Genomic DNA, 20,016 nt, shown 5'->3' with positions numbered 1-20,016 from the left:
TCTCATTCTCTACCTTCCCCTCTTTTTCTCTTTTATTTTAAAAATTAATTAATTAATTTTGTTTTTTTGGAACTAGTAACCTAATTTATCTTGCACATGGAATTTCCTTCAGTCAGCATGTTTTTGTTTGTTTGTTTGTTTGTTTTAATGTCTTTTCTGTTACCAGGGAGCTACCTAGACCTTTACAACTATAATTCCTTTACAACTTTCTTCCCAGTTATATAGAATAAAATGATTGCATTATATTATTAGCCCTGATTTCACAAGATTTCCCTTTTTCTATTGACACTGATAAATTAGAAATTACAAAGGGTCATCCCTTGCTATAATACCCCTGGTAGATCAATGCAAAATTGTTAGTGGTGTTTTTTTTTTCTAAACTAGCCCCACACCCCAAAATTAAAAGTATTCAGGGTGTATGGAGTTGAGAAGAACATGAAAATAATTTTATTTTCCCTGTTAAATTTATGAAACTTTGATAAACTGTCTTTTAGTTTTGTACATATTGGCTAATATAGCTTTTTTCTCCCTTTTGAAGAATCATATTTTGATCAAAACAAGATATTATACATACAGCAATGAGTATACATTTCAAACACAGGTTACATTCTATTACTTGAAAATAATACAAAACTAAACTTATTGACATTCTGACTTTGTGCAACTGTTAATGTCAGGTTTTCTTTTTAATGGTAAATAATATTACATTGTCAGAATATATCAGCATTTATTTATCCATTCTCCCACTGAAGGACATCTTGATTGCTTCTAAGCTTTGGCAATCATGAATAAAAATTGTACACATTCATGTACAATTTTAGTGGAGATGTAACTTTTTAACTCATTTCTGTATATATGAGGACTGCAACTATTCAATTATATAGTAATAGTATGTTCACTTTTGCAAGAAACTATTAAACTATCTTCAAAGTGGCTGTACCATTTATGTTCTCATCAACAATCAGATAAGACTTGTTATTGCTATATATCCTGGTTATCATTTAGTACTGTCAGTGTTCTGGATTATTACCATTCTAATAAGTGTTAGTGGCATTTCATTGTTTTAATTTTTAATTCTCTAATAAGGTCTGATATGGAACATCTGTCTAGATGATTATTTCCTTCTACATGTCATTTTTAGTGAGATGTCTTTTCAGATATTTGGTTCATTTTATAATTATGTTGTGCATTTTATTATTGAATTTTAAAACTTCTTCATTTTGGAGTAAAAGTCCATAATCAGATATATCATTTCCAAATATTGTCTCATAATATATGATTTGTCTTTTCAGTCTTTTGATAGTGTTTTACACACAGCAATAGTATTTTGGGGGGCTGGGGATGTGGCTCAAGCAGTAGCGCGCTCGCCTGGCATGCGTGGGGCCCGGGTTGGATCCTCAGCACCACATACAAAACAAAGATGTTGTGTCCACCAAAAACTAACAAATAAATATTAAAAAAATTATATCTCTATCTCTCTCTTTCTCTCTCTCACTCTCTCTTTAAAAAAATAGTATTTTTGATTGTTTTTTATTTTTAGCAGTAAATGTCTTTAGCTGATGTGAGAGAAATTTTTGATTTTATTGTAATCCCATTTAGCAATTGTTTCCTTAATAGATTGTGCTGTTAAACTTATCTCTTATAAGTCATCACCAAACTCATCTAGACTTTTTCTTACATTATCTGATAGTAGTTTTATAGTCTTACATTTTAAATTTTAATTAATTATTCCAAAGTCTGTAAATTCTTATCAAGATATGTTTTTTTCATGCGAATGCCTAGTTATTCCAAAATTATTTGTTGAAAAGATTGTTCGACCCATTTAAATGTCTTGCTCCCTTGTCAAAATCAATTGTTTATATTGATTTTTAGACTCTGTTATGTTCCAATAACCTACTTGTTTGTTCTTTGTCCACTGAATTTTATTCTTATCAAATTTATTTCTATAAAGTGTTATTTTACTATCAATTTTTAGAATAGTAATATCTCCAACACATAAAGATTTGTGTATTAAAACACTGAAATATTTTTTTAATTTATTTTTTACTTGTAGGTGGACAAAATATCTTTATTTCATTTATTTTTATGTGGTGCTGAAGATCAAACCCAGGGCCTTGCAAGTGCTAGGCAAGCGTTCTACTGATGAGCCACAACCCCAACCCAAAGCATTGAAATATTTTATGGCACTTAACATTATTCCATATACTTCAGAATTAGGAATTGTTATTTGTAACATTTTGACATTCTGATAAATCATCTTGATTTTAGTTATGTAAGATAGATATATAAAATTGACAAATACAGCATAGTTTAATTATTTTACAAGTTCCATAATTTTATAAAGTTAACATTTGTTTTTCAGAATTTTTTTCCATCTTTTGAAACTGAGAATGAAAGTTTTTTAATTAAAACATGAAAATATTTATTATAGATCATTTGTTAATTCTAAAGTACATTCATCTAACTTATACATTATACAACAATGTCAAATGTAAAGTACATACTGCAATGTGTTTAGCTTCTCTATTGTGTGACCAGAATAGGGTATTGAAGTACATATTGTTTCTCTGTTTTCCTCTAATGCTTAATGTCTTAGTAAAATCATTCTATTGCTTTCCTTCAATTTAAATAAGAAAAATCTTCGAAATTTTTCAAACTCATGCCAGAATCTGTGTAGTTAATGTAGATGGGACACAATGACATCATCATATAATCAAAATTGAGAAAAGAGTGTTTAAAGAATTATTGAAACTATAACTTGAAATTTGCTAAATATTTTCCAAAGAGAAACAAGACAATTTTCAGGAAACAGTGAAGATATATTTGCTGTAATTCCATAAGTTAGCCTATATTTTCTGTCTTCAGTAAGAAAGCATTGCTAATCAGTACCAGTACTGTTTTTGGAAGAAAGGTCTCTTCTATCTGGGACTCTAAATATGTCTAGGCCATTACCAACAATATATTCAAAGTGTAAATCCTAACAAGAAGGGTATATCCTGCAACACTGTTTATCCTGTGATTAAGGGAAGTATAGGAGTAGAATAACTATAATCAACAACTATGAATGTATATACATATGTTTGGTCCTCATTCACAGAAAATTTGAAGGAAGATATACATTCATTACTCATTAACCTAGTATTCATTGAGTATTGATTATGATTTCCTTGGAGCAGGGGTGCTTGGAATATTTAGTGAAAAATAAACGAAAATATGCTCTTTTTGATCTTAAATTGTAGAGAAGGACTAAATTTCTGTTCAGTAAATTATATAGGGAGATCAGTACAGTAGGATTAAGAAAATGAATAGAGTTGAAAAAATTAAAGAAAAGTTTAAATATAAATCAGATGGTTAGGGGTTACTTTTGTTAAACAGGCAATTCATGAACAACCACTTATAAAAGGTAAGGAAGTCAGTCCTTGCAGATAGATGAAATGGAAGTTTCAAAAACAACAGGCAATAAGAAAGGCTCCAATAAAGAAGCATTTCACTCTTGTTTTAGGATAAACGTGGAACAAGTTTGGCTGGGGTGGTGTGAGTAGAGAGCAGAAGAGTACAAAATAAGAGAGAAAATGAAGGTGAGAGGCTGTTAGATCTTTTAGGGCTTTGTCAACAACATAGACTATGAGAATCTCATTGTTGAAAAGGGAGTGCCACTTAACTGTATTGAGTGAAAGATTTAAAGTATATTTTTAAAAGGACAAACGTCATTTTCTATAAGCTATAGAAAAGTAAGGGAATGAGGTAGATTAAAGAAACTGTATACACACATACACACAAATATATGTGTATGTATATGTATATATATATATATTTTTTTTTTCACTAATCTAGGAAAAAGACAATGGTGTATGGAGTAACCATAAAGATATGGAGAATGTGTTAATTTCTGGATATAATTCTAAGGTTGTATTAACTTATTTTCTGCTTTATTTGAACTGAAGTCTGACAGAGAAGCATCAAGGGTAACTTGCTTTTTACTCTAACAAAGAACACTAATTTTATTTTCTAAGGTTGTTAACTATATAAACATCCTTGAAAAGATAATTTGAAGGCAAGAGCAATGAGTGTCTTGCTTTTATAATATGCAAAAATATAAAACTTGTAGGGAAATATCTCTTATGAATCAATTTCTTCTCATATGACATTCTTTATTTGGCAATCTTGTATATCCAGACTCTTAATTAACTTAATTGCCTAAATCAAAAAAAAAAAAAAAACCAAGAGTCATTTTTAAGCCCTCCATTTTGTGGAAACTATTGCAATTTTTTTTTTCTTTTTAATCGAAGCTAGCAATGAAAGCTTCTAACCATGTTGAGATCTTTGAGATCTTGAGTGAAGCTAACCTTAGTGAAACCATTTAAGAAAGAGTAAAGACATAAAAGTTACTTTGATTGATGTCAGTGCTGAAGTGTTCTTTTGGGGTTCACTTGATGTGAGACCAATCTCTGTTCTTTTTATTTATTTCAATTAATCAGTTCCTCCACTTTTTTCCCAGTTTGAGTCTCATTTTGTTATCATGGAAAAACTAAGGCACAAAGAGTGATTCATTGTTATCATGGAAAAACTAAGGCACAAAGAGTGATTCAAATAAGGTAGCACAGAATTTATTACCCTAAGTTGCTGCTCTCAGTCACTTCATTTGCTCTTACCCATCCTGGTACATTCTGTTTCTTCTAATTTATGATCTAATATGATAGTATTCCATAATTCTGTTTAATTTGTTCATTATAAATTTCCATTGCATTTGGTTTAATAAGTTTTCTCTGCTGTATGCACAACTTTGGTGGTAGAATGACATTTTTAAGAGATAGAAAACAAGTTTTTATGTTAAAGAAAATATTTTTTTTTAATTGTATAGTTTAAGTTTTAAGTTTTGATGCATACAGAGGTATTTTGCAGTAAAGTTATTCTAATATAAAAATAAGTTCAAGAATGAAAATGGAACTCAGAGTAGTTCTAATTATAATATCTCACTATTTGGCTATTTTAACAGATGGCAGAAACTGGAAATCCTTAGAAGAAACAAAAATTTTTGTTCCTATTAAAAGAATCAACATTTCAGAAATCAGAGAAATTGAAATACTGAGTGACAGGAAATTTTGGCAGTCTATATTTATCATGGATGTGAATTTATGTCTGTACAAACCAATGTTATTCTCTTGTTTATATCCCCAAAGTTGATTATATCGTCATAAAATATACATATCGTAGTGATGAAGAATATCTGAAAAATAGACTAAGACATGATCTGTTATTCTATATTGCCAAGTCTTGGCATGGTGTGGAGTTTATAGTAAGAATATTTAGCTTATTCATAGCTTTTCAGAACCTTGAACATAAGAGGAAATAACAGCAAGCTTGAGATTACAACTATTTATCTGCTAAACCACCACATCTGTCTTTTGATGTTGTGATTATATCATAGTCTTGTATCTGCTTTAACTACATGATCCCTAGCATTACTTGAAGAAACAGAAATAACTGTGTAATTATTTGGTTTAGAAAAGAAAGTCTTTATTGGAATTATATTAAGAAATTTAAATTTAAAGATGTGGACAAATATGATTACCTTTCATATAATTTATTATAAAGGAGGTAGTTAAATGGTGCTTAAAGAGACAAAAGAGTTATATTAACACAGATGAACAGACCAGCAAAGTGATTACAGAAAAGCTTACAGAGCAGGTGCAGTGCTGATACTGAATCAGTACTGAGCAGAAGGACTAATCACCAGCCTCCTTTATCTACCTAATTTAAGTCCAGGCTCTATCTCAAAGTCTGAGGGTGCTTTGGGGATATACCCAGCAGCTAAATAGAGTTTAGGACCAGGTGTGTGTGTGTGTGTGTGTGTGTGTGCGCGCGTGTGTGTTCATGTGTGTGCACGTTAAAAAACAGAATTATGAAAGGTGACCCTATAGTATTATATGATTCTGAAATATACTGATTTTTTTAATCATATAGAAGTTTTGACATTGGAAATAAAACAAAAACCTGCTTTTCCGTAATGCCTCCTTGCCGTCTACATATGCCATGGGATTTTTTTTTTTTTAAGAGGCTGTCTGTAAAAAAATAGCATGATTCATTGACACAGGGACTATTTATTAATTCCTGAATGTAAATTAAACTTCTGCTGAGAAGGGAGATGATTTAGAGAAAGCTAGTTCACTGTGAATTTTGGGAAATAAAATCTGTAGCAGAAGGCTTATCTTACTGATTTCTTTTGGTCCTGGTCCTCTTTTCTGTCTGAAAGTGTAAAGCAAAGAAGATAAAGGAAAAAAGTACTTCTTTCTGAGTGGGGAAGCCTCCCATCTCTTTTTGCAATAGTCAGTCCACAAAAAATACTCAAGAGACCATTCTCCCTAGAAATAATAAATAAATACTCCATGCATGATATTTTTACATTAAATACATATACTTCTCAATAAATATTGTTGAGTATGGATTTAAACTGACCATATTACTCAAAAGCACTAAACATACTTGAATTGACAAGTTTAGAACATTTTATTAATTTCTTAACCAGTGGAACTTGCTTCAGCATGCAGATTATAAAATGAATGTGTATATATGGGTCTTAGCCAAAATATTAATCAATAAAACACAACAGAGTACAATTTTCTTAATTACAAGCTGCGCTAAACAGTATAGTAAAATTTAAGGTATAGACTTGATTGGTACTGTGTGATAAACGCATGGCCTTCAGTTGTCTTTTAAGGACTATATATATCAGTACTGCAGGGTAAATAGTTTTCTTGAAGGTTTTTTGTTTGTTTAGACAATAATACCAGAACTTTTACTTATTAGACATCACTTAAAGAAGAATTCTTTTTCTTTCCATAAAATAATTACCATTGTTCTTTGTTAGATAATTTTGGCAGTGATGAGAAAGGATAGGTTGGAATTCACGGTGTGTCAGGGAGGCCTGTCTAGAAATTTTGAGAAGTGTTTGGAGGAGAGTGGATCAGTGCGTGGACCAAGGTGTAGACACTGAGTGCCACATGGATTGGTCTTCGATTAGAGAAAATTTCCTAAGGTGAATTGTGTACCACTGGAATGCAGGACCATTTATCCCCTTGTGTCATTTTGACAGACATGAGAAACTACTTTTCCCATAAGCTTTTCACGGAAATACAGATCTGTTTTACCTTTTGTATAGTAAAGTATAACTATAATGTCAACACATTTACTGGTAATTTACACATAATTAATTTACACATTTAAAGGTAATTATTTACCTACCAGTCCTTCCTCTTTAAGAATTTAATCAAAGAAATAAATTAGAGAATTACAAGAAAGAAAGGGGAAGCAAAAAGTGCATGGTGATAACCCCTACCACCTGATTTGCCAGCTCTCTTCCAGTTTGTAGAATAAGGATAGCTCTTTTCTCCAGTGTACCAATCATTTAATTACATATTATTTACTTATATGTGTGTCAAGTAAGGTCACCTAAAAATAAATGTAGAACACATACTAAGATGGTCTCAGTGTGGTAATTAGAAATATGCTCAGAATCTGGATGTTTGATATAGGTGATAGTTTGCTATAGGTATTTTAAAAGGTTATTATAAAATATAACTATCACAGAATTTCAGTATTACATGGTTGGGGGTTGAGATGTTGGAAAGCCGAACCCAAGAGTTTTCCACAACCTTGAAAAATTCCAAACTAGACAAATTGAAACTAATCACCACTGACTTAAGCTTTTCTCTCATGAGGATTTTGAAAAATGGAAAAACAGTCTTGATTGATTATCCCTAGACTGTTGTTTTTGTATTATGTGGAATTTTCCAGCTATTGCAGATAACTATTACTTATGAAAGGCATTTGTAAGAATATTGCTTTTCCCTAAGAAATGACATAAAACTGTCTTTTGTGATACCATATGATACATGCTTGAAAAACCAAACAAATAAAAATAATATCAGAGTTGACTTAAAATACAGTAACTCTGTCATGACTAGATGGAAACAAAACAATGATGACAATAATAACAGCTGAAATTTATTGAGCATTTGCATGATGATGGAAGATACTATTTTACAGGTTTTATAGATAATAACATATTTAATTCTCATGAAATTCTTTGAGGTTAGTCCTACAACTATCTCTATATGACAGATGAGAAATCTGAGAGACAGTAAAATTGGCCTACTCAACAAGATAGTGTTTGAAAGATTTGTTTCCAAGTAAATTGGTTTATCATCAGGACTTCATTTGTGTTGAAAACTTCTCATAGTTTGTCTTCTTTTCATTCTTTTGTTAAATTTTAACTTAGCATATAAAAAGATTTTCAACCTATATTGATAAAAAATAAGGGTATAGAAAATAAACATAATCCTATGCATTTAAACTCATATATATATATGTATATATATACATATGTATGCATATATATGTATTTGTATATGTTCATGTGTATACATACATATATAGGTGCATTGAAGTATAAAGGATGTTTATCATATTATTTTTATTTATTTATTTATTTATTTATTTATTTATTAGTTGCTCAAGAGAATACAATGATCTTGACATATCATACATTTGATTTAAATAGGGTATGAATTCTCATTTTTCCACGTGTACAGATTGCAGGATCACATTGTTATACATCCATGTGTATACATACAGCAATCCTAGTGTCAGTTGTATTCTGCTGCCTTCTCTATTCCAGTCTCCCCTCCCCTCCCCTCCCATCACTATTCTCTACCTGTCCTACTGTGACACTTATCTCTTTCTCTCTCTCTTTTTTTCTTCCCTTCCCCCCTCACACCATCGTTTATGTATTTTGTGAACCCATGAGCGTCTCCTTCCATCTTCCCTGCAATTTCCTTTCTTCCTCCCTTTTCCTCACACCTCTTTCCCTTGTTTTGTGGTAATCTTCTTCTCATACTCTTCCTTCCTACACTGTTTTGAGTCACCTCCCTTATATCAGAGAAGACATTCGGCATTTGTTTTTAGAGATTGGCTAAAGCATAATCTGCTCTAATGCCATCCATTTCACTGAAAATGCCATGATTTTGTTAGTTTTTAATGCCGGGTAATATTCCATTGTGTATAAATGCCACATTTTTTTTTTTTATCCATTCATCTGTTGAAGGGCATCTGGGTTGGTTCCACAGTCTAGCTATTGTGAATTGTGCTGCTATGAACATTGATGTAGCTGTGTCCCTGTAGTATGCTCTTTTTAGGTCTTTTGGGTATAGTCCGAGAAGGGGAATAGCTTGGTCAAATGGTGGTTCCATTCCTGGCTTTCCAAGGAATCTCCATACTGCTTTCCAAATTGGCTGCACCAATTTGCAGTTCCACCAGCAATGTACAAGTGTACCTTTTTCCCACATCCTCGCCAGCACTTGTTATTGTTTGACTTCATAATGATTGCCATTCTTACTGGAGTGAGATGGTATCTTAGAGTGGTTTTAATTTGCATTTCTCTGACTGCTAGAGATGGTGAGCATTTTTTCATGTACTTGTTGATTCATTGTGTATCCTCCTCTGTGAAGTGTTTGTTTAGATCTTTGGCCCACTTGTTGATTGGGTTATTTGTTTTTTTGTTTTTTAACTTTTTGAGTTCTTTATATACTATGGATATTAGGGCTCTATCTGAAGTGTGAGGGGTAAAAATTTGTTCCTAGGATGTAGGCTCCATATTTACCTCACTTATTATTTCTCTTGCTGAGAAAAAAACTTTTTAGTTTGAATATGTCCCATTTGTTGATTCTTGATTTTAACTCTTGTGCTATGAGTGTCCTATTAAGGAATTTGGACCCCAAAGAGATGGAGATAAGGGCCAACTTTTTCTTCTATTAGATGCAGAGTCTCTGATTTTATTCCTAGCTCCTTGATCCATTTTGAGTTAACTTTTGTGCATGGTGAGAGAAAGGGATTCAATTTTATTTTGTTGCATAAGGATTTCTAGTTCTCCCAGCACCATTTGTTGAAGATGCTATCCTTTTTTCATTGCATGCTTTTAGCACCTTTGTCTAATATAAGGTAGTTGTAACCTATATTGATAAAAAAATAAAGGTATAGAAAATAAACAATTCTATGCATTTAAACTCATATATGTATGTATATATATACATATACATATGTATTTGTATATGTTCATGTGTATACATACATATATATGTGCATTGAAGTATAAAGAATGTTTATCATATTATTAAAAGTTTATTTTTAGTGGAAGAGTTACAGAATTATGATTTTGCTTATAACTGTATTATTGAAAAATTTTACCAAAATATTAATTTTTAATAAAAATTGTGTAAAAAATAAAATATGTACTTAAATGGAAATATTTGAAATGCATTGTTTTGACATAGCAGATTTTTTTATTAATATGCATTGGTGGTGATATTAAGTACTTTGAAGCCTACATATATACCACCCACAAATACATACACTTAGTAAAATGTTGGACTTGGATGATATGAAAATATTAGTAATTGTTATCTATTTGTGAAGTAGTTATGTAGTTTCAATTTATTTTTTTTGATAAAAAGTACTATAATTTTTATTTTATGAACAATCTATTATTTTGTAATGAACAGTGAAAATTAAAATACACCAAGTACAGGAAAGTGAGGAAAGAAGGAAAAACAGAGAGAGTTTGGAAGCATGGTAAGTAGGATGAAAAGCTCTGGGTGCAAATCTTAGTTCTGCTTTCATCACTTCCAGCTGTCATCTCACCTACCCAAATCTTATGTACATTTTTTTTCACGAAAGCATATATAGCAATAATGCTATTATTACTATGAGATAAACTTCATATGATCAATGTATAGATCATGTATGATTTTATGTTAAATTTGTCTATGAAAATGTATTTAAATCCTAAAATGTGCTTCTTTTTGATCAATAGCTCAAGATAAACATTTGTCACAGTATTTTTTTTCCAAGAAAAGAAAATAAAACATTTTTTTTAGTACAAAAGAAAAAGTAGTTCCGATATAATATGAAAAAATTATACTCCTTCATGAACAAAATTCACTGATCCTCATAACAGTCCCATCCAGTTAGGAGTCTTAGGCAAGAGGATTTCAATTTTGAGGACACCTGAGCAAATTTGTGAGAGCCTGTTTCAAAATAAAAAATAAAGAGAAGCAGGTTGGAGCTCAGTGGCAGAGCAACACTGTGTTCAATCACCGGCACTGTGGAATGAATGAATAAATGATTGAATGAATGAATGCACGCATGCAAATAGATTTCCACACTCAAGACAAATACATTTTGTCTAGATACTTGTAAGCCGTTTTTTTCCCATCATTTTTTGCAATATTTTTTATGGAAATTTGCCATCAAAATATTCAGAAAAATCTCCATAATTATTTACTACTAGTATTTTAGAACAAAAAATCTAAAATTATAATATTAATGAATCATAAGAAACATTAACTTACCTAGCTTCAGGGTTCATGTGTATAAAATTAAGTATTATTGCTGTCCTGAAGCTTTAAGTGAGATTATATATGCTGAAAGTTAGTTGACTGTTTCATGCATATGTACCTGCTCATTACATGCCAACTCCCTTCTCATTTTCATCTACATAGGATGAGTTCACATTTGGAGAAGATCAGGGAAATAAATTACTCTGTCATATCATTCATATACATAATTTTTAAGGTAAAATTATTTTATATGTGTGGGTCATCAATCTTATACTTTTTTTTTTTCAGGAAAAGCTTAAAAAATAGTTTAACGTTAAAATCAAATAAGAATATACAAAACAATCATCCCCAAGCATCAAGGCTTATTAAAACTAGGGCTTGTGTAGGCATCTCTGGAGATTTGGGAATTGAGCATAGTTTTGTCCTTTTCTCTATTAACTAGTTCTCCACTATTTGACCCAGGGACTCTTAACTCTTATTTCAGTTTTCTCAACTTTTAAGTGGAGAATAATTATGACAATTATGCACTTTGTCCTCTAGTTTCTTCCCAAAGTGATATTCATTGCTTTGCTCACATTTTCTTGGTCAGAGCATGTCACAGGGTCACACCAACTTTCAAAGAGGAAAGTGCCATCGTACCAAATGCCAAGAAGGAAGAAGTGAATTCTTGTGAAAAGTTTTAATATCTAAAAGAACATTTAGCAAGTGATGAGGAAAGAATGTAAATTCAGGCATTTGGTTGCAAAGTTAGTTTTATTGTTGTTGTTGTTTGTTTGATGCCGTAGTCCAGCTGCAGCAAAATAACAGGGGGGGGGAGGGGGTGACGAGCAACTTGTGTACATTGATACAGCAGGAGTGGGAGCCGTTTATTGTAGGACAGGAGGGGTATATATACATTCCACACAGCTTATCTTAATGAACAGAAACTAGATACAGCAGTCAACCAATAAGGAATCTCCACGCTTAATGGCTTGCTGGCGTTACTTCACAAACCACTCCCTCTGGCAAAATTCCAGGCGCCATCTTGACTTGTTTACAGACCCTAACAGTTTGTTTTAATCTACTGTCTAAATAAAAGTTTTAGGGTGCAGAGGAATGAGATTTGAACTAACAGTGAGGACATTACTGCCTTCCTAATAGGAACTTGGTAATAGTAGAACCCAGGCACATCTATTGTTTCTGTCAAATATCTTCTAAAGGTACAGTTTAAAGGTGGGGTATTTTTCCCCCCTCAATGAACCCTTCTACTGTTGGTTATGTAGTGTTATTTCTGAATCTGGCTGTGACAACCTAGTTCAAATCCATATATTTCTTTCAGTTGGATCAGCAATAAGGGCACTTTATGTTTGCATAATGCTATGTGATCCAAGGTAATTTTTCACATTCTCAACTTCATACATATTCTTAAGATTTAAAAGTTTGGTGGAAAGTAATTCATAGACTATGATCATAAAATTATTCACCAATGTTCACACTGTGCTGCATGACATTGCTTAATAAGAGATAAGTTATGGTTGCCAATTGTAGCTGAGACATGGAATTTAACTATCTTGTAATTCTAAAACATTTTTTATTAAAATTTGCATTCTTCTATCATTTAATGGAATCTAATTTTAACATAAAATACAATAGAAACCAAGAAAATATGTTGTGTCTGTTTAAATATGGATGAATCTAAAAATTTATTTCAATTCAGTTTTGTCTCCCTTATAAAAAACAAAAGTCAGAAAATGAAGTAAAATGATAAGATTTTGGGAAAAAAAAATTCAACAACGACAATTCAAAAAAAAAAACAAATAAATTTTCCCATTATTTTTCTTGTATTAATTCTTTTAATATTGAATTTTGAGAGATATATTTATCTATTTCCCTACTTCTATTAATCTACCTATCATTTATCTATTGAACCTATCATTGATACATTTTCAAGACATGTACATTATGAAAAAATATATACAGAGAATATAGTATGTATCTTCTATGTACAAGTCTTTTATTAAATACATTATTGCCAATGTTTTCTCCAAATTTGTTCTATATGTTTTAATTCTCTTAATAGTGCTTCTCAAAACTAGCTTTTAATTTTGATAAAGTCTATTTTATTTCTGAATATTTTCCATATTTTTTTCATTTATGTATGACTCTTTTGATGTCATATCCAAGAACTCTCTTTGACCCAAGTCTCATGCTATTTTCCATAATTTTAAAACTTTATATTTTACTTTTAAGTCTGATTAATTTTAAAATTTTATTTGGTACAACGTATGGACAGAAAATGATATATGCATGAATCATTAGTCTACTTTCAGTTTCTACTCAGCTCTTAATAATACCTAGAAGAATATTTGAATTTTATATTGATCTTGCACTTCTACATAACTTTCTCATCTCCCTTACTCTCTTTTGTGCACTCAAGCCACATAGGGTCCTTCTTGAACTTTAGGACTGTAAGTATTCCCTTCCTCAACTCAGGGGTCCACCAGCATCATCTGGTTTCTTCTCTCTGGAATAAATACACATACACACTCATACACACACACACACACACACACACACACACACAGAGAGAGAGAGAGAGAGAGAGAGAGAGAGAGAGAGAGAGAGAAATACATACATATATGAGAAAATACAAATGTGAATTCTATGCTAATGACAATTGGATTATATGTATGTAAGACTGAATCAAGGCTATTATTAATTATTTATATTATTATTTTTAGATAGTCTATGGATTTGGTGACATGAGATGGTCTTGAAGGATGGTACTGAAACATGGAAAATATTTTGAAAGCTTTTGTAAGGAAAATGATCAGACAGTAAACACTTGTTTCAAATCATAGTGAAGGACTATCTGGAAGTATAGCCCAAGCAGTAAGTACATATTGGTGCAGGAAAGCATAGCACTCCAACAAAGAGACCTCCAGATATAGGAAATAAAGCACTTAACAGATTAACTATGAACTTTAATTTATTCCAAGGTAATATATAATTTATTAGGATATCTGGGAAAGAATTAATGGTATATACCCAAAAGCTTAAGGGAAAAAAAATGGGGTAAATAGCAACTTTAGGGAAAATTTAAAAGTTGTACAGAAATGAAAATGTAATCTTGGGCTGGGGATGTGGCTCAAGGAGTAGCGCACTCGCCTGCCATGTGTGCGGTCCGGATTCGATCCTCAGCACCACATACAAACAAAGATGTTGTGTCTGCCGAAAACTAAAAAATAAATATTAAAAAAAATTCTCTCTCACTCTCTCTCTCTCTCTCTCACTCTCTCTTTAAAAAAAAAAAAAAGAAAATATAATCTTTATGATTTAACCAGGCATAAGATTTACGTAGTATAATGTAACATGAACATTGATTTAACAAAAACATGAAATGCTATGAGTGAGGAGGCAGGAATGGAAGCATGCAAAGTGTACATTGTGTGAAAACACAGATTTATATTTTTTGGTAGAAAGTAGAGCATGTTCCAACCTTAAGAAAGAACATTATGAGGGCTGAGAATATAACACAGGGGTAGAGCACTGTGTAGCTAGTGTGAACACACAGCTTAGCCCTCAACACCCCTCCAAAAGAAAAATAAAATTAAAAAAGTATGAGCAGTTTTTTTAAACATTTAGAGTTGTATAGTAAATTTTAGACAAAAATTTAAATGGTTACCTTGATCCACTAAAAATAAGGGTGTTTAGTATTATAGAAAAACCAAACGAGAGAAGGATATTGATGGTGTAGGAATAACGCTGAGTCATTTTCTGAATGCATCCTCAATAAACAATGCAAGGAACACAGAAATAGCATTCTACATTAAAGAGCAATACCATTTGCATTAATATTTAAAATAGGTAAATATTTTTATAAATATGTTGTTTTGATGTTCCTATGTCTGCTTAAAAAGTGATTCTGTCATACTAATCAGATTTTTGTGGTCCATTTTATTCAAAATATGTTTATTCAATATTTTTTTTTCAAAGAACTCCAAACCCTGTGACATAAATTTTCAAAACCAGCAACAGCTGGCCTGGCCAAATTTCTTGGCCTAGTTGTAAGCCTGAGTCTGATAGGGATTAATATCAGAAAAGATGACCTACTTTGAATCTCAAAGTAGGAAGACTTTGTTAAGTCAAAAAGGACCCTGAAGGATAGAATGGGTGTGAAGAGTACTTTGTTTCAGTTTCTACTTCTTTGGTAGACTATTCGGAAATATTAATTATGTGTATGTTAGACTGAATCAAGGCGAACTATGTTAGCCTCCTGACATCAGCTTATTGTATGGACTCACTGCAGACTTATTTCACAATATGTGTTAAAACAAGCATCAGATAAAATTAGCCTTTTTTCCCCCTATACTTTTTATTTTTTAAATATTTTTTTTAGTTGTAGATGGACACAATACTTTTATTTTATTTATTTATTTCTATGTGGTGCTGAGGATGGAATCCAGGGCTTCAAATGTGCTAGGCAAGTAGTCTTCTACAAAGCCACAACCCCAGTCCCCTATATTTTCTTTATGTTAGTAATCTTTTTCAAGTTTGTTTGTTGTGAATATGTATTGCTATGAAGGATTCAGTATTGTAAAAGAAATTAAATTTTTCTGAGGAAAATTTATTATCTGAACTCAGAGAAAAAAACACAGAGAAAGATAACAATGAAAATTTCAAACTACATATTTTAAAATATTTGGTATATCAAGAATTCCTCAAGGACAGTGACTCTGCTTTTTTACTTGTGTTTCTATCATGCTTGATGTAATGTCCAGGATACACTCAATATTCAGTGAATTTTTATTTCATTGAGTTGATACTGTTTAGAAATCTTTTAAAGGGACATTGTATTTTCCCTGACTCCAAGGCTGTCTTTATGAATATGCAGTTTATTCATAATATTGTACCATAAAGGTCACCATGACAGGGCAGTAGAGAAAATATGAATATAGGGACTTGAAGATGAGTTGATTCATTTCACAAAGGTAAACACCAAATGCTGCATAACTGTCTTCTTTTAATTAGCTTGTCAAAAGATTTTGACAAAGACCTCCAGTGGGTTACTGAACAAACCTGGATGCAGATTACTTCTATTGAATCATTTATTGTCTTTCATAGCTTTTAATAGAATTGATCTAATCAGGCTCATTCTATTCTCTTATCAATTTTACACTCCTTTTTTGTTTGCATTTGTAACTATATGGTTTCCTAGAGATAATTTCGCTTCCTCCATGTTTGTTAAAGCTGCTCTCTGCTTGAACACATACTTTAGATCTATTCTGATATTTTTATTTGGGACTGAGTATGATGTTTCTAATAATGTTTATACATTCAGCTTTTTCTCTATATTTTTGATAAAAATTTTTAATAGCTCTCATCTCCTTCTTCCATTTTCTATTATGAAAATATGGCCTTTTAAAAAAACTCAAGAAAATTGTGCCTTTAGTGTAATATTCAATTTCCTTGATCTTCTTTTTCACATAAATCTTTTTCATCTCACTCTTACTCATTACAAATAAGAATGAAATGCTTCTGAAATTAGCAAGTTATATACAGAATGAGATGATCTGATACAAATCAATTTTCATCTTCACAGTATTAAATGAATTAATTCATCAAACTAACTTGCAAGATAATGAAAGCAAAATGCAAGCAATGAAATTGAATGACCTTTAACAAGCCTCAAATGGAACTAAATGTCAAAGTCCTGTAAAGAAGTTTCCTCTGTTTATTTCTAGCAGCTACATGTTTCAGCCCAGATGATATGATGGGGAGTTGCTAGGTGATTCTTATAACTTGGGCTTTATTTCTAGTAAAGGTTTACTATACCTAGCAGGACCACATTGCATTTCTTATTTGAATGATTCCCCTTCAGAATTCTGCAAATGACTAAATATTTGTTGAAAAATTAATTATTTTCTTAGATACTGCCTTTATTTTGTACAAATAAAATTGCATATCTAAGTCTATGTTGGTAATGATATGGACTATTGAATATTTTAAAAAGGTCCCAAAATTTATGGGTATTTTTTCTGATCAAAAGTCAAACAGAGAAGACAAGCTGTTAAAGTGCCAAGTGAATCGATAACAGTTGTCCACATCAAGATGCAAAGTCTTAAAAGGTTTGAGTTCTCATTAATCATATCAAGAGGATAGGAACAAAACATAAATGAACATAGTGAAAAATATTCTAAAGAAACCTATATCGTCTGTGGTAAGAAAACTGAAGCTGCTTTCTTCATCAAACATGAAATTATGAATACTCTTTCAGCATACTATAATTGATTGCATGCTATGTAAGTGTGACTGCTAATTAATATATCCATTGATCTATTTTGATTTACATTAGAAAATGTATCTGTAACTCTTAGGTTGTGCCTTATTTTCAATTATAAACAAGTGCGGAAAATTAATTAAATAAAGAAAATGAAAAGAAACCTAAGCTAAAGTTTTATAAAGTCATGATAATGTAAAATAAAGGAGTCTTATATGATGTTGAGATGCATATAAAACTTTACAACTCCTGTAGATAGGATAGATCACCAAAGGAAACAAACTATACCCATGTCTTCATCCTCAGTTCAGAGCACTGTCTAGGTGTTCTGCATAAAACCAGAGGAACCACTACTTTTTGTTATAAAAGATGAAAAACACGAAGAACTAAGATTTGGTGCACTCGCTGCACACCAGAAACAAAATATCGTGCCTACCATTCCAGACACAATGTTTAGTACCATTTGTTTTTGCCAGGGTCAAAAGCACCTTTCCTCATGCAGCTACATTGGATGAAAACAAAATATGCCATTGGTGATAAACATTGAAACTACAATAGGGGAACAGAAATTAGTTTTATCTTATCTACCTTACCAACTGAGTTTCAGGAACTCAATTATTTCATTATGTTGAAATGATAATAGGTTAAATGATAAGTGCTTTTAAACCCCACAGTAACACTGATTAATAACAATGTGGGTGGATGTAAGCAAGTATATACACTTGTTGTGTTTCATTATCTTTTTGACTTACCAAGATATCTACCTAAGTTCATTCTAAAGATTTCCTTGATTAGGAAAAACAAAATCAAAAACAAAATACCCAAAAGAATCTAACATATGAAAACCACTGTGAAAGCACATGAGGCACATAGAGAGGCAAAACTGTACTCTCTACAAAATTATTTTATCAATAGCATATGTACACCAGAAATTATAATGAGGAACAGTGTGCTTACTTTACTCCTATAGGAACTTAGCAAATATCCACTGATCAACTGTTCTTTCACATTGTGGAAGAATCTCATGGCGAATACTACTACAAACTCCCCATTTTATAGTCTTTATAGACATTGGAATGATTAGATAAGTACAGAATAATGGAATAAATATTGTACCTATAGACATAGAGAGATATATACAATTTTTTGCCATGATTCAAAGTTGAATTTATTCTGTTTATTAGACGTTATGGTTCATAAGTTGATGCAAAGTGGAGAACAACTCAGGAAGGAAACTGGCTAAAGCATAGCCTTCTCCTCTGAAAGTCATAGCATTGGAGATGTGTTACCTCTCTGATTTTCATGTAAGCATTTTGCATCCTAATATTTGAGTAGGCTTAAAGATTGAGAAGTTTAAGTAATAAGTGCTCAACAAATTTATAGCATTTAATTTATAGCATTTAATTTCATCTGTGTTTCTATTCTTAAAAAATTTTTGTGTTCTCATATAGGAGAGATTTTGAAATACGTATTTGCTGAACAAAATATCTTTGACCAGGATTATAACTAATATGAGTTTCAAATTTTATAACAAAAATAAAATTTAAAATTTCAACTTGAGGGGCTGGGTTTAGCTCAGTGACAGAGTGCTTGCCTTGCATGCATGAGGCACTGGGTTCGATCTTCAGCACCACATAAAAATAAAAAAAATAAAGGCATGCTATCCATCCACAAGCACAAAAAAATTCAATAAAGAAATTTCAACTTAATTGTGAAAAAGATGTTTGATTAGAAATATTTGTAACATGCCCCAAATAGTATCTGGAGATTAGTAATCCTGGACCATTTCATTTTCAACTGGGCTCTTCATTTACATTGTTAAGCAGATTTTTACACTACTACCACATTTTAAAAATGATGGCATAATGTAAGAAGGTTATTTTTTTCCTGAAGTATGATTTTTGTATTAATTTTTTAGAATTAATAAGCACACTAATTGATATGATTTTGATCATTCAGATTTTACATTCGTGTTAGAATTTCTTACAATTAAGAATATAAATATATTGCCAAGAAATGCATTAGAATATGGAAATATTTGAGAGAAAAAATGGTCTAAAAGCTGGAAATAAATCCATTCAAATGTTAGCAATATTTCTCTTTCTAAATTCATACTTTTACTATCTGCAACTGATTTTGGAGATAGGAGAATTTATTGTGTAATTCTCAGGGCTGAGAGCAAGTGCAACATTTCCTTACCAAACTCAGTAATTTTCAGGAGCAGGCACCTAATAAGGATATTACGTTTTTGTGTGAAGGTGCCTTTTCCTCATTTCATGCACTAGGCATTTAGTCCTAATGGATGCTATTTGCAGACACTGCCTCACCATAAATAACTGTTTCAATGAGGTCAGGACCCTTTGT

The sequence above is a fragment of the Ictidomys tridecemlineatus genome, chromosome 8, assembly GCF_052094955.1.
Source record: "Ictidomys tridecemlineatus isolate mIctTri1 chromosome 8, mIctTri1.hap1, whole genome shotgun sequence".
NCBI classification, from domain to species: Eukaryota; Metazoa; Chordata; class Mammalia; order Rodentia; family Sciuridae; genus Ictidomys; species Ictidomys tridecemlineatus.
The sequence above is the reverse complement of the archived record's forward strand: the minus strand, read 5'-3'. Positions refer to the sequence as shown.